Raw genomic sequence first — 15,305 nt, 5'->3', positions numbered from 1 at the left:
TTACAGTTGTTTCAGTTTTGAATTTGGGGCTAGCCTACTGCTGTGCCAGAATGGTTTTTTCTTCATCCTGATTGGTTGGGAGTCTTGGTCTGTGTTTATTGGTCTGGGAGTTCTCCAAGACCAATAAACTCCAAGACCAATAAACTATATATACACACACACACATATATATAGACATATAAGAAAAAAAGAAAAATATAAGAAAAAAAGCGCACCAACGTGCCTACCGTCCCTGTCCTATTGTTTCTTTTATATATATTTTTTCTTATATGTATCCATGTATTCATAACTATGTTTTGACTTATACCTATTATCTTGTAAGCAATTGACAAATAAAAATAAATAAATAAATAAATAAAACAATAGGACAGGAACGATAGGCACGTTGGTGAGTTTATGCACGCCCCCTACAGGCCTCTTAGGAAAGGGGTGAGGTCAATAGCAGACAGTCTAAGGTTAAAGTTTTTGGGGTTTGGGAAAGAAACCACAGAGTCAGGTAGAGTATTCCAGACATTGACCACTCTATTGCTGAAGTCATATTTCCTGCAATCAAGTTTGGTGCGGTTTACTTTGAGTTTGTATCTATTGTTTGCTCTTGTATTGTTATGGTTGAAGCTGAAGTATTCATTGACTGGTAGGACATTGCAATGTATGATTTTATATACCATGCTTAAGTCAGACCGAAGACGGCATAATTCAAGGTTTTCTAGTTCTAGAATTTCAAGTCTGGTGGCATAAGGTATTCTGCAACGAGTAGAGGAGTGGAGAACTCTTCTTGTGAAATATTTCTGGACTTTCTCAACTGTGTTAATATCAGATACGTAATGTGGGTACATACACACACACACACACACACACACACACACACAAGTCCTGCAAGAGGTGTTAGAAAAAATAGGATTATTTCTTGATAATGGAAAACAATGGGGATAGGATTGCAATTCAAGGAAGGTCTTAAATCTGCTGCCCGGATGGAAGAAATCGGCTAGCGTGGAAGAAATGGAAGAAGTGCAAATTCAACAAGAACAAAGGCAAAAGCTTTTGCCTGTAGGGACTTTCTCCCAGGGCCTTCCCTTCTAGAGAATTTGGAAATCATGGCCCAGCTGAGCTCTGAATTGGAGGGTCAGAGGGAAACTGGTGAGCCTCTGGTAAAGGAGGAAACCTGCAGAAAAGATCTAACTTCAATCACAAAAATCTCATTCACAACCTCTATGGCTTAAACTAGTCAACCTTAAAGATTTAAACTGAGTCCCCCCACCCTTCATCTTCTTTTATGTACCTCTTGTCCACAGAGATGTTATAACAGATAATCAGAGTTGGAAGGGACCTTGTAGGTCATCTAGTCCAACCCCCCCCCCACCCAAGCCGGAGACCGTACACCATTTCTGACAAATGGGAGTCCAATCTCTTCTTGAAAGTCTCAAGTGATGGCGCTCCCACAACCTCCAAGGACAAGCTGTTCCATTGGTTGATTGTTCTCACCGTCAGAAAGTTTCCCCTTATTTCCAGGTTAAATCTCTCCTTGTTCAGTTTCCATCCATTATTCCTTGTCTGGCCTTCGGGTGCCTTAGAAAATAGCTTGACCCCTTCCTCCTCTCTGTGGCAGTCCCCCAAATATTGAAAGACTGCTATCATCCCTAATCATCCTGGTTGCTCTTCTCTGTACTTTTTCTAGAGTCTCAACATCTTTTTTATAATGTGCTGACCAAAACTGGATGCAGTACTCTAGGTGTGATCTTACTAAGGCTTTATAGAGTGGCATAATGGTATTAGTATCTCACTTGAACTCGATTGTATCCCTCTGTTAATGCAACTTAGGATTGCATTAGCCTTTTTGGCTGCTGCTGCTGCACACGGCTGGCTACTATTTAGCTGGTTGTCCACTAAGACTCCAAGATCCCTCTCACAGTTACTGCTATTGAGCTTGGTTTCACCCAGCCTATATGTGTACTTTTAGTGGTTAAAACTGGCTGTGAAAGCCCTTATCTACCAGGAAAATATTTTAAAATAAATTCAACTCTTTACAATAGTTACTTATCCCACAACTGAAGGTATAAATACGGAAGTTAGGATTAGAAATTTATATATATATTTTCGTAGATTTTCACGGGTACAGGTATGTAGGTCTAGGTGCGTTCGGGTCTTTTCCCGTGTAAGATTAAGAGTATCTTGGCGACGTTTCGGCGAGGTCCCACTCGCCATCCTCAGGCTGGTGCTTTCGGCTTCGTGCCAGTGCAAGCAGTGTGTGATCGGAGCTGCCATCTCTCTATAAATTCTGGTGGTGGGGGCTGGTTTGCTGGGCTGGTTGGCTGCACTGCTGCCTCTTGATTGGTTGATGGAGTTGATGTTGGTATAATGGGCTGTGTGATGGCCTTGTGAGTTTTGTTGTGGAGATATCCTGGATCTTGTGCTGTAATCTCCTGGGTCGTTTGTTTTGTAGTGATCTTTTTTCCATTAGCCTCTCGTGTTTTAATGGCTTGGGTAATGGGTTGTGTGATAGGCTTGCAAGTTCTTTTGTTGTGGTATCCTGGGTCCTGCGTTGTAATCTCCTGGGTCGTTTGTGTTTCGATCTCTTTTCCATTATCCTCCTGTGTAGTAACGGCTTAGGGAATGGGTTGTGTGATGACCTTGTGAGACTTATTGCTGTGGTATCCTTGGTCTTGTGCTGTGATATCCTGGGTCATTTGCTGTGTTGCAACTTCTTGAGTTCTTGTGGTGTAATTTCCTGAGTTTTCTGATGTGATATCCTGAGCGGGTGGCTGTGATGTAGCATTCTGGGTTTTAGTCTGGCTTCGAGTTTGGGGTCTGGGTCTGTGTTCTTGGCATGTGTCAGCTTGTTTGGTTTTGGGGTCGGGGAGCGCGACAGCTGGCGAAGCAGCCATGGTCTGTTTTCTGGATGGTGGTTGTCCTTCGTTTATAGGATGGGCTTGGGCCTGGGTCTGATGAGGGGGATTGGCGGTGGTGTCCCGTGTTGTTTTGGGTCTGGTGTTGGTTTTCATAGCCACAACAAAATTCACAAGGCCATCACACAACCCATTATACCAACATCAACTCCATCAACCAATCAAGAGGCAGCAGCGCAGCCAACCAGCCCAGCACACCAACCCCCACCACCAGAATTTATAGAGAGACGGCAGCTCCGATCACACACTGCTTGCACTGGCACGAAGCCAAAAGCACCAGCCTGAGGATGGCGAGTGGGACCTCGCCGAAATGTCGCCAAGATACTCTTAATCTTACATGGGAAAAGACCCAAACACACCTAGACCTACATACCTGTACCCGTGAAAATCTAGGAAAATGTATGTATGTATGTATGCATGTATGTATATGTATACATACATACATACATACATAGGTATATTAAGGTATATTAAGGGCAATCACTTTTCCTCTTCAGCAAGTACGAAAATCCAACCAAAGACACAATAATGTAAGGATTAAATAACAATGTTCTATATCAAAGACTGCCAGGATTTTAAAATTACACTTTTTTATTGCTTAAACTTGTTGAACTTCTGAGTAATTTACACTTGCTTCAAATTTCTTTGTTAGACATAAATGTGAAATTTAACCCTTTCAGGGTGAAATTAACAGGAGACTCTTCAACAAGAATAAGGAGCTTTAATAAGCGTTTGCAAAGGCTGGACTCCTGCTCTCTTCTGGGTAAGAGTCACAGGAGACATATCTCATAGGAATAATTGGGGTTTATATACAGTTTCAAAAACAGTCACTGCCCCTTTCTGGGTTCACAATCTATCCAGTTACTCAATCCCCCTGATAAGTTGCAACATCCTACTATTATTAATTTTATCATGACAACTGGTTTCTTGACCTGCCAACTATTTTCCTTTGACCTGCCAACTAATGTCCTAACTGGAAATATGCTAAGATTTGTATAGCCTTGATTATTTCCTGTCAGCTAACATTCTTACACAATGCCTTACATAATTCCCCATCAAGGTTATATATATTTGATATATAAATTACACTTTTTTATTGCTTAGACTTATTGAACATCTGAATAATTTACACTTGCTTCAAATTTCTTTGCTAGAAATACAACAGACCGAAGTTTGTTTTCTATGCCAACAAAGCTTTCCTTCCTTCCTTTCTTCGACCTCCCTTGTCTTTCGTTCTCTCTCCTCTTTCCCTTTCTTTTTTTCTCTTTCCTCCCTTATCTCTTTTTATTTTTGCTATCCATCACGCCTACAGGCAAATCTGAGTGGCTTACAAACATTAAGCATGCCCTTTCTGCTGGCAAAGGGGAAGTGGGCCAATCACAATGGCATGGGGTGGTTCCTGAAATAGCCTGGACCAATGCCATGAAGGGTTTTAAAGGTAAGAACCAACCTCGGAAGGAAACCAGCATCCATAGAGCAGGCCACTCTAGGGGCCCCAACGCCTGTCTGCTTCCCACATTCTGCACTCACTGTAGCTTCTGACATGTTGTCCAAGGGGAGCCCCATGTAGGACAGATAGCAGTAGTCCAAGAGAGATGATCAGGCTCCTTGACAAGACTCTTGAGAGTCTTTCTTCGTAAAAAAAATATATTTTCTTTTATTTTTAATATAAACAATTCATCTTCCATTGACCGGTACGTCTTCTGGGTACAACTACCGTGTTTCTCCAACAATACGCCCCCCCAATAGGAAGGCCCACCATGTTTTTTAGGCATAAAATGAAATTAAGCCCCTCCCCCCAAATTTAGGCCTATTTTAAAACATGCAAAATGGGGGGAAGAGCGGGGGGGGATCCTTGCCGTTAGGAGCGCCCCGTGGGCAGCCATGTCTTGCCACCAGCCGCTCCTAATGGCCGATCATGGCGGAGCGCAGAGAGCTCCCTACTCCCGCCAAGTACCTTTGCTGCAGACCCGGGTATGATGCTGCCTACAGGCCTGGTCAGCGGGCGGGCAGTGTTGGTGTGGATGTCTGCCTCAGCGGGGCACCCGCCACCTCTGTTTCCTCTTGGAGCATCCTCTTCCATTTGGAGCGTCTCCGCGGAATTTGGAGCTGCTGCCGCGTTTGGAGCACAAAACACGGTGACGACGACGACGTCTCGAAACGTGGTGGCAATGCTTGAAACGCCGCTGCGGCAGCTCTAAACACAATGGTGGCAGCTCAAAACGCGGCGGCAACGCTCCAAATGTGGCGGCAGCAGCTCCAAACGCAGTGGCGACACTTCAAACGCCACAGCGGCAGCTCCAAACACAGCGGCAGTCCAAACAGAAGAGGACGCTCCCAGAGGAAGCAACAGCGGCGGGCGCCCCGCCGAGGCTAATATCCATGCCATTGCCACCCGTCCACCCAAGGATGCAAGGGGTGGGGGAAAAGACATCCTAACTATTTTTTCACGGCTCAAAAAAAAAAAAAAAAAAAAAAAGACCCAGCCTTATTTTATGAGAAACACGGTATCTTGTGCATTAACAATTAAGAGTGTGCCACCTTATTCATTACATTCATATTAATTTTCTACTCTTAACTACTTAATACTGGTGTACATAATATCATTATAACAATCCTCATCTTAACATATTTAATTCTATTAACATAGTTTCTATATTTCACTAATCATCTTCTGTTTCCAACTTTCATATTCTCTAGCCATCGATAAAATAGTTCTTATATCATATAATATTCAGTTTGTTCCTTCTCTTTGATTGCAAGCGTTAACCTATTCATTTCTGCACATTCTAATACTTTCCTGATCACGTTCCCGAGAGAGTGTTTCTATGTGTGAATGTGAGAATACAGGTAGCCCTCAACTTATAACAGTTCGTTTAGTGGTGTTAGAACAACACTGAAAAAAGTGACTTATGGCAATTTTCCACACAATTATTGCAGCATCCCCAGAGTCATGTGATCAAAATCCAGATGCTTGGCAACTGGTTCATATTTATGATGGACGCAATGTGCTGTTGTGGCTTGCTGGCAGCAGGTGCGGACGGATGAGGTCTCGGAGAGCGAGGAATCGAAGAAGGGGCCTGCGTGTGATGCAGGGATGGGGCCAGGACCATCAGAGAGTGGAGTGCTGCCTTCAGCGATTGTGGAGGCTGGCAGCAGTGATGAAGAGGAGCCTGTGCCCAGTGCGCCTGCACGCAGGGCTGCTCATAGGAAAGAGCAGCTGCAGCAGCACGGGCGGCTCGGGAGTAAGGCTACAAGGTAATGGCCCCTCCCTCAAGAGATAAAAGCCAGCTGAGAAACCGGAGTTCTTTGCAGGAAGCAAACAAGTTCTTGAACTTCAAGCCTTGTGGAAGTTTGGACTATCTTGGTTTGTGTTTGAAGACTTTTTGTTTGGAATATTTCTTAGCAACTTTATCTTCTTGGCAGCCTTGCACAACCTTGGCAAGGCTCGTTCTTATCAGAGACAATTAGTTTCAGTAGCCTTTTAACCATGAACTAACGGAATTCGCAGAGAAGCATTAAAAGGTTTTGCTTTTATCTGTTCGGTGCTTGTTTACTTGGAACAAGGTTTGGGTCAGAACAAGTGCTGTGGTCATGTGATCTCCTTTTTGCGACAAGCAACGTCAATGAGGGAAGCCAGTTCACTTAACAACCATGTTACTAACTTATCAACTGTGGTGATTCACTTAACGGTGGCAAGAATTGTCATAAAATGGGGCAAAACTCACTTAAACAAACGTTTCACTTAGCAACATAAACTTTGGGCTCAGTTGTGCTCATAACTCGAGGACTACCTGTAGAAATAAGGGCAGGAGGGGATTGTGACTTGTCTAAAGATTTATAATTTCTTCCTCTCGGTCCATGATGGCGCACATGCCAGAGGTGGCACGCAGAGCCCTCTCTATGGCCACGCACAGCATCGCCAGCTGCTCTTCTGGTTTCTGGCGCGCCAGCCAACTGGTCTTTGCTGGCGCCAGAGCACCCGAAAATGGCCTGAAAAATGGCCAAGAAACAATTTTTCGGGCCGTTTTCTAGGCCATTTTTTGGCCTATTTTCAGGCCGTTTTCCAGACTGCTTTCAGGCCGTTATCCCGCTGTTTTCTGGGCCAATTTTGGAAACAGCTCAAGAAATGGCCTGAAACGGTCTAGAAAATGGCTGAAAATGAGCCAAAAAACGCGCCCAAAACAGGCCGCTTTTCGGACCGTTTTCAAGGCAAAAATGGCCTCAGAACGGTCTGAAAAGGCCACCCAAAATGCCCCAAAACAGACATGCGTGCACCGACCAGCTGGTCTTCGGGTTTCTGACACTCCAGCTTGTGCATATGCTCACGTGTTCTGATCTGGGCACTCGGTGCCGAAAAAGTTTCGCCATCACTGCTGTAGGTGAACTTTTGTGTGTCTTCTACGGACTGTTCATTGACGGAACTCAATTCCACACTTGATGCATTTACAGCAGTGGCCCCCAACCTTTTTTGTGCCACTGCCCGGTACCGGCATCACAAAATGATCCGCGGCCCGGTACTGGCATTAGCACGCATGACAAGGCAAGGCGAGCCGAGCGACCGGCCAGCCAGCCGTCCCCCGCTTCTCCCCGCCACCTTCAACTCCTCCTTTGTACCTTTGTTGATGGGCTTCGGGACGGCTTGGGACGGTCGCTCGGCTCGCCTTGCCTTGGGTGCTGAAAGAATCCTCGCGCCTTAGTTTTGTTCGAAGCCGCCCCGCCCCCTTCGATGAAACTAAGGCGCGAGGATTCCTTCAGGACCCAAACACCGCTTTCCAACCGGAAAAGCTCACCCGGAAGCACTTTCTCATCAAAACAAGATGGCGGCGCCCAGCAAACCGGCGGCCCGGTAGAAAATGTTCCACGGACCGGTACCGGTCCAGGGCCCGGTGGTTGGGGACCCCTGATTTACAGGACTTCTCCCCCAAGTGAACCACCTGATGTTTCCAAAGTTCTCCCTGTTGAGTAAAACATTTTCCACCCTCCCAACACAGATATGGCTTCTCCCCTGTGTGGATTCTCAGATGGGCACGGAGTCCTCCTGTCTGAGCGAAGCATTTCCCACATTCTGTTCACTTCTTCTTTTTCTGAGAGTCGTGTCTTCTCTTATGACTCCGAAGAGATGAAGTATGAGTGAAACTCATTCCACACTCTAAGCACTGATAAGGTTTTATCCCTGTGTGAATCTGCTCGTGGGCCCGGAGGTCGTAGCTGCGAGCAAAGGCCTTGCCACATTTCCCACACTTGTAAGGTTTCTCTCCTGAGTGAACTCTCTCGTGCTTTTTAAGGTAATCTTTGAGAGCAAAATTCTTCCCACAGGCCAAGCATTTATGAGGTTTTTCTCCAGTATGAGTGGCCTGATGTTGCAAAAGATGGGTTTTCCTGTAAAAACATTTACCGCACTCCAAACATTTCAGATAAGTCACTCCTACGTGCTTTATCAAGCTGTGTTTTCTCAGGGTTGACAAATAAGAAAATGTTTCCCCACAGTCTAAACATTTGTGATCTTTTCTTCCTTTGTGAACTTGCCCGTGACGTGTGAGGCCTCCTTTGGTAAGAAAAAATGTTCCACACTCGATGCACTGAAAGGGCTTCTCCCTGGAGTGAATCTTCTGGTGTTGCCACAGGCCTCCCTTTACATGGAAGCACTTCCCACACTCTGTGCACTTGTAGGGTTTCCCCCCTGTGTGGGCATCCTGGTGTGAACGAAGATAGGACTTGCAAGAAAAGCTTTTCCCACACTCCTCACATTTATAGTGTTTCTTTCCTCTGTGCCGTTCCTGGTGCCTGCAAAGGTCCGAAAAATACACAAATTCTTTCTCACAGTCCGAGCATTGATAGGGTCTGTCGCCAGAGTGGATTCTCTGATGTCGTATCAGGGAGGCCTTGGTGCAAAAACATTTCCCGCATTCTGGACACTCTTCATTTTTCTCCTGTCGGTTTTTTTTCTTGCGACTCCGAAGAGAGGATCGCGGGGCAATTTCACCCCTGCACGCATTGTAAGACTTTATTTCCTGGTGAACTTTCTGGTGGAGCCAAAGCTGCGACTTCTGAGAGAAGGCCTTCTCGCATTGGCCGCACTTGTAATGTTTCTCTCGTGTGTGAAGCTCTGATTTCTGACATAACCACAATCTTTTCCTCCACTTCCAGCATTCCTGAGATCTCTTTCTTCCCTGGTGGATTCGCTGATGGGCTCCAAGGTCCGAGCCTTTAGCAAAACGCTCCCCGCACCCTCCGCATTTGTAAGGCTTCACTCCAGGGTGGCTCCGGAGATGTTTGGCAAAGCTCCACATTCCAGGAAAGGATTTCCCGCATGTCAAACAGAGATGTGATCCATTCCCCATGTGCAGCTTCTGGTGGATCAAAAGAAGAGACCGATGAGTAAAGGCTTTCCTGCACTCAGAGCATGTGGAAAACCTCTCTTGTTTCTTCTGAGGGGAATTTTGTTCAAAGGGTTTTCCCCCCGGCATCATGGAGGCTGCTCACTTGCAGTGTGCTTTGTAACCAGAGACAATTTGCAAGCAAAACTTTGGACACGGGTTTTCTCAGGCACCTGTCGAATGAAGGAAAAAAGAACTGAAGAAAAATCTATGGAGATTCTCAGTCATCCAGATCATGGTTGTCCCAAAGGTGCTTTTGAGACAAGAGACAAGTGGACTTTCTGGTTTTTCTTTGGAGACAATTGGCTTCTCATTCAAGAAGTTTCTTCAGCTCTGACTAGACAGTGGATAATGGAAGGATTTAGATTCCTTGCAGACAGCTGGTCATTTGTATCCCTTCTGAGAGCCCTTGAGGCCACCTGGAGGTTTGTCTGTGTCCTCAGGGTCACCTGAATGGTGCAAATAGGTGTGGAGCCTTCTTGGAACTGCCAAAAGGACTGTGTTGTGGAGCTGTGCTTTCTGCAGGATGTTTCCACCCTGCGTCCCTTCACTGTTGAACACGGGCGCAGGCTGTTGGAGATGAGTCTGTGTTGTTTGCATCTCAGACTGAAGCGCAAATGGTTCCTGTAGTCTGCAATTTTTCTCTGGAAATCCATTCATATTCCCACACCATTTGGATGCCTCCAAGTGGCCTCAACGACTCTCTAAAGCAACGCAAATGACCAGCTGTCTGCAAGGAATCTAAAGCCTTCCACACCCCACCATCCAGTCAGAGCTGAAGAAACTTCTCGGATGAGAATCGAAACATCTTCCAAGAAAAACCAGAAAGCCCTATTGCCTCTTGAAAAAGCACTTTTTGGCACAACTGAAGAAAAGATGAAGATTCATTCTTCTTCAAGTCTGAAAATATCTCAAACAATAGCAAGGAGACATGGTCCCTGGAGCAGCAGTTGCCAACCGGTGGTCTGTGGTCCACGCGAAAATTTTGGTGGGCCACAGAGAAATCTTACCCCTAGAGCACCCTCCCCAAAGCAATTAATCCAGGCTGCACAGAAACACAAGGCTGCGCTGTCCACATGGCCTACAGGAATCCTCCCCACCCGCTCATTCCTTACCCGACAAACTTGCTTGCTAAGTTGCTATTTTTCCTTTTTCCGACCATCAGCTGTTCTGCTGTGCCGGGAGATTTAGATTAGCTAGGAAGCAGGGAATGGTTGAATTTCTTGTTTTCCAGCTAATCTTTAGATCTTTGGCTCTGCTTTTAAGCATAGCTGAACCTCCCTTAGGACTGAAGTTTCTATTATTCAGTGTAGAGTCACGGCAAGCAAATTTTAGGTGACAGACTCAACTAGCTGATGGCAGATAGATAGATCACCAAATGATTCTGTGAGCAACTCAATCTGCCTGCCTGCTTTGCCTGATTTTGGGTAAAAGTTGCTCTTTTTTATAAAAAAAATCAATATATTTATAATATTTATAATATTTACATACAAGCCATGTCCAGCCAGTCACATGACCACCAAGCCACACCCACAAATTAGGCCACGCCCACAGAACCGGCTAGTGGTCCCTGGGATTTAAAATTATGAGTTTGATGGTCCCTGAGGTCCAAAAGGTTGGCGACCCCTTGCGCTGGAGGGATACCCAAAGCCTCAATTTCATTCCAGCTGAAAAAGTACGCCATTATCCTCCCTAGGGAGCAGACTTGAGATTTCCCCATCCGTTTTCATAAGCAAGAGGGGAATGATGGCCAACAGAGTCCCTGTTACTCCCTGTTTGCCTGTCTGACCTGGGACAACTTCTGCCTTTTCCTTTTGCTCGGTTGAGGGGGCTGAGACCCACTGCAAGGACCACCCCACCTGACTTACATGTGTCAAGTGGGTCCATATATAGCAGAAGTCTCCAAACTCGGCAATTTTAAAACTTGTGGACTCCAACTCCCAGAATTCCTCAACCAGCCATGCTGGCTGGGGAATTCTGGGAGTTGAAGTCCACAAGTCTCCAAGTTGCCACGTTTGAAGATCCCTGATATATAGAGACAGTATATCCTATGTAGGTATTGATGGACACAGTGCTTTAGGCCACTGCTGGCTAACGTGAACTCCTACACAATCCCTAGATCTTGCCCAGCTTGACAAACCGACTCCAATTCTAAGTTACACTCGGTAATTTAATCAGATCTGAGCAAAGATGGGTTCCCGCCCCAACCAGAAGATGATTTAAAAAATATATCAAGTTTTATTAGAATTTAAATTAGAAGAAGAAAAAGTAAAAGAAACGATGGTGGTATGGATGAAAAACTTTGGTCATAGCATAAAATTAGATGATTGGCAGAAAGTATGGAATAGAAATTTAAAAAATGACATTAGCGATACCCTTTAAAGAAAATCTGTATAAATTATTTTATAGATGGCATATACTACCATCAAAATTGGCAAAAATGAACTCTAAATTTTCCCCTATATGTTGGAAATGTAATGAAGAAAGAGGAACTTACTATCACTTATGGTGGAGTTGCAAGGAGGCCCAAAAATATTGGCAAAATCCACATAAGTGGATAGAAGAAATGTGTGGAATTAAAATACTGTACAATACAGGCCTGAGTTCTTTCTGTGGGGAATTAACACTGGGAAATACGATAAAGAAACTCTGTATTTAATGATTCATGTAATTACTGCAGCAAGGTTGGCATATGCACAGAACTGGAAAAATAAAGACATCCCAAATGAATTGGAAATATTGAAGAAAATCACAATGTGCGCAGAAATTGATAAATTAACAAAAGAACTAAAAAATAAGGAAGATTATTATAAAACATGGGAGAAATTTTATGGTTGGCTAGAGACGAGGAAGATCAATGAGAATAAGGAATGATTATAAGTATATACTGTATTTTATTTAAAGTGTATAGAGGAGAATTATGTAATATTACTATTGGATTTAGTGAAGTAATGACAATGATTGATGTTAAGGAGACTGCACCACGTTCAACTTTTTTATTGTAAGAATTCTCCGTCTTTGTGTTTGTTTAATAAAGAATTAATTTTTTAAAAAAAAAGATGGATTCCCCCCCATAAGGCTGACAACCTACAATATTTCAGCAAGCATTTCTATTTTATTTGCTTATATAAGTAAGGAAACGCCTATTCCCGTGATGGCGAACCTATGGCATGCCACAGGTGGCGTGCCACAGGTGACACACTATGGCGTGCCACAGGTGACACACAGAGCCATTTGTGCCAGCACGCGAGCTGCAGGCAAACTTACCTCACTGCACATGTGCACGTCTCACAGCTGATTTTCGGCCAGTTTGAGGCCTTTTTCGGCCTCCCACAGGCTTGAGGAAGGCTTCCGCAGGCTTCTGTAGGCTTTGCAGGCCAAAAAGTAGCCCCGTTTCATCACGTCCTGTTTTTCTGAAAATACCGGAAGTGACGAAACGGGGATAGTTTTCAGCCTGCAAAGCCTGCAGAAGCCTTCCTCAAGCCTCTGGGAGGCCGAAAAAGGCCTCAATCCGGCTGAAAATCAGCTGTGAGGTGCAGCGCAGGTAAAGGGGGTGGGTGGGGATTGTGGGCGCACATGTACGGGGCATAGGGGGACCGCGCATTGCCTTTTGGGTGCTGGCACGCAAACGTGAGCGTGCAAGTGCATGCACAATTTTAGGCACAGGAGCCCCAAAAGGTTAGCCACCACTGGCGATTCTCTGTGTAATAGTTACTAAAGTAAATAGTTACTAAAGTTACTATCACATCCTCTCATTTGTGAATGTAAGCAATTTCAGCAAATTTTATTGAAATAAATGGTTGTGATTTCCAGAGAGGCCAGAGCAATTTTCTTTTTCAAACCTGTTGCTCTGTCACACTCAAGGCATCCGTCTCCCAATTCACATAATTTAAGATCATTGATGTTTGTCCGATCAACACTAGAATGGCTTCCTGTGGTTCCTTTACAGCAGAGGTCTCCAAATTTGTGGACTTCAACTCCCAGACTTCCTCCTCCAGTCATGTTAGCTCAGGAATTCTGGGAGTTGGAGTCCAGAAGTCTTAAGGTGGCCATGCTTGAAACACATGAATCTAAACCAGGGGTCTTCCCACTTGACAGCTTTAAGACTTGTGGACTTCAACTCCCAGAATTCTTCCTCCAGTCATGTTCTCAGGAATTCTGGGAGTTGGAGTCCACAAGTCTTAAGGTGGCCATGCTTGAAACACATGAATCTAAACCAGGGGTCTTCCCACTTGACAGCTTTAAGACTTGTGGACTTCAGCTCCCAGACTTCCTCCTCCAGTCATGTTAGCTCAGGAATTCTGGGAGTTGGAGTCCACAAGTCTTAACCAAGGTTGGAGATCCCTGAGGTAGAGGATCTTCTATGCGGTGGATCTATGGCAGGGGCCTTCAAACTCCACAGCTTTAAGACTCGTGGACTTCAACTCCCAGAATTCCTCCTCCAGTCATGTTAGCTCAGGAATTCTGGGAGTTGGAGTCCACAAGTCTTAACGTTGCCAAGGTTGGAGATCCCTGAGGTAGAGGATCTTCTCTGCTGTGGATCTACGGCAGGGGCCTTCAAACTTGACAGCTGTGGACAGCTGAGACTTGTGGACTTCCAACTCCCAGAATTCTTCCTCCAGTCATGTTAGCTCAGGAATTCTGGGAGTTGAAGTCCACAAGTCTTAAAGTTGCCAAGTTTGGAGAGGCCTGAACTGGACCTACCCAATTCCAGCAATTCCAGTTCTTTATACGCTTTAGCCTCCAGTCCCCCTCCTCATCCTTTATTGATGTTCGCAGACTTTCTCTTCAAACGGACTTCAAAGAGACCTTCGGCAGGAATTTACCCAAAAGTCCTTCCTGGATATACCCGGGGAGCCTTGGCCGGGCGAAGAGGGGGCAGATCCAGCCCGGGGAGGGAGCCCCCTTTGCACCCCCTGGAGGGAAGGGAGGGATCCGCTCCCTGCAGGCGACGCCAGAGCCGGATCTCCCCGAGGAAAAGCCGGCAAGCCGAAGAGCGGGATCCGCTGCAGCTCCCTTCCTCCTGGCAGGGAGGGGAGAAGATCTCCTGGCTGGAGGGCGGAGGGAGAGCAGCCCCACCTGCCCCGAGCGGGATCCAGAAGCCCCTCCCGAGGGATCCAGCGCCGATCCTCGCCCGGGCGAAGCGGGACTCACGGAGGGAAGAGGCGATCCAGCGAGGGGGGGATCTCCTAGCTGGAGGAGACGGAGCCCTACTTGCCCGAGAAGCCGCCTTGGAAAGGATCCACCGTCGAGAGACCGGAAAAGACTCGCTGGTCGACGCGAAAGAAAACAGCTCGGAAGAAGGCAGCGGTGGGGGCGGGGCTTCGAGTTCCCCTTGGGCTCCGCCTCCTCCAGGCAGCCACGCCCCCTTGGCTATTAGATGGGGGGGTTGCCTCCCCCTCCGGTGTGAAGGTTGACGAGTCAAAGCCGTCTCTATCTTCTTGTCCTAAAGCAGGGGTGTCCAACCTTGGCAACTTGAAGACTTGTGGACTTCAACTCCCAGAATTCCTCAGCCAGCTTTGCTAGCTGAGGAATTCTGGGAGTTGAAGTCCACAAGTCTTCAAGTTGCCAAGGTTGGACACCCCTGTCCTAAAGGATGGTTAAATTCCTTCTGGGGAGGTTTTTATCCACCAGGAAAACAGCTGCAAATAAAGTCAATTGTTGATAAGTAACATTATCCTATAACTGAAAGTATAAATAGCGAGGTGACGACTAGGGAAAAAAAAAATCATTAACGCAGGGGTCTCCAAACTTGGCCACTTTAAGACTTGTGTACGAACAGCAGCTAGGATTGTATTTGCACAAAAATGAGAAAATTCCCATGGATGAGGAAATAATTAAGAAAATAATGGAATGTGCAGACATGAATAGATTGACAATGGCAATTAGAGAACAAGAAGAAAAATATTATTATAAAATTTGGAATTTATTTTATAAATGGCTGGATAGAAGAGTAAGAAATTGAAATATGTAAGTACAGTATAATATATCATTACTGATAAACGAATGAGTTAGATAGAGT

General features: G+C 45.6%; 1 protein-coding gene and 1 pseudogene across 2 annotated transcripts in view; both read right to left on the bottom strand.

Annotated features, from left to right (window-relative positions):
- LOC113424447 (uncharacterized) overlaps positions 1 to 14,589 on the bottom strand; it is a 47,841-nt gene extending 33,252 nt beyond the window's left edge. The window contains exon 1 of the mRNA XM_087958829.1: positions 14,498 to 14,589. The gene's annotated coding sequence lies outside the window, so the exon portion shown is untranslated. The remainder of the gene's footprint in view (positions 1 to 14,497) is intronic.
- Positions 3,477 to 14,638, bottom strand: LOC113424454 (uncharacterized; annotated as a pseudogene). Its single transcript, XR_015747057.1, has 2 exons — positions 14,498 to 14,638; positions 3,477 to 9,456 (listed from the first exon to the last, which is right to left on the bottom strand). The product of XR_015747057.1 is annotated as an uncharacterized LOC113424454 (transcript).
- Positions 14,639 to 15,305: the final 667 nt, after the last annotated feature.

This window comes from Notechis scutatus, chromosome 2, assembly GCF_049901735.1.
Source record: "Notechis scutatus isolate UNSWTSFEM ecotype Mainland chromosome 2, rNotScu1.2, whole genome shotgun sequence".
NCBI classification, from domain to species: Eukaryota; Metazoa; Chordata; class Lepidosauria; order Squamata; family Elapidae; genus Notechis; species Notechis scutatus.
This window is presented reverse-complemented; position numbering and strand designations above follow the sequence as displayed.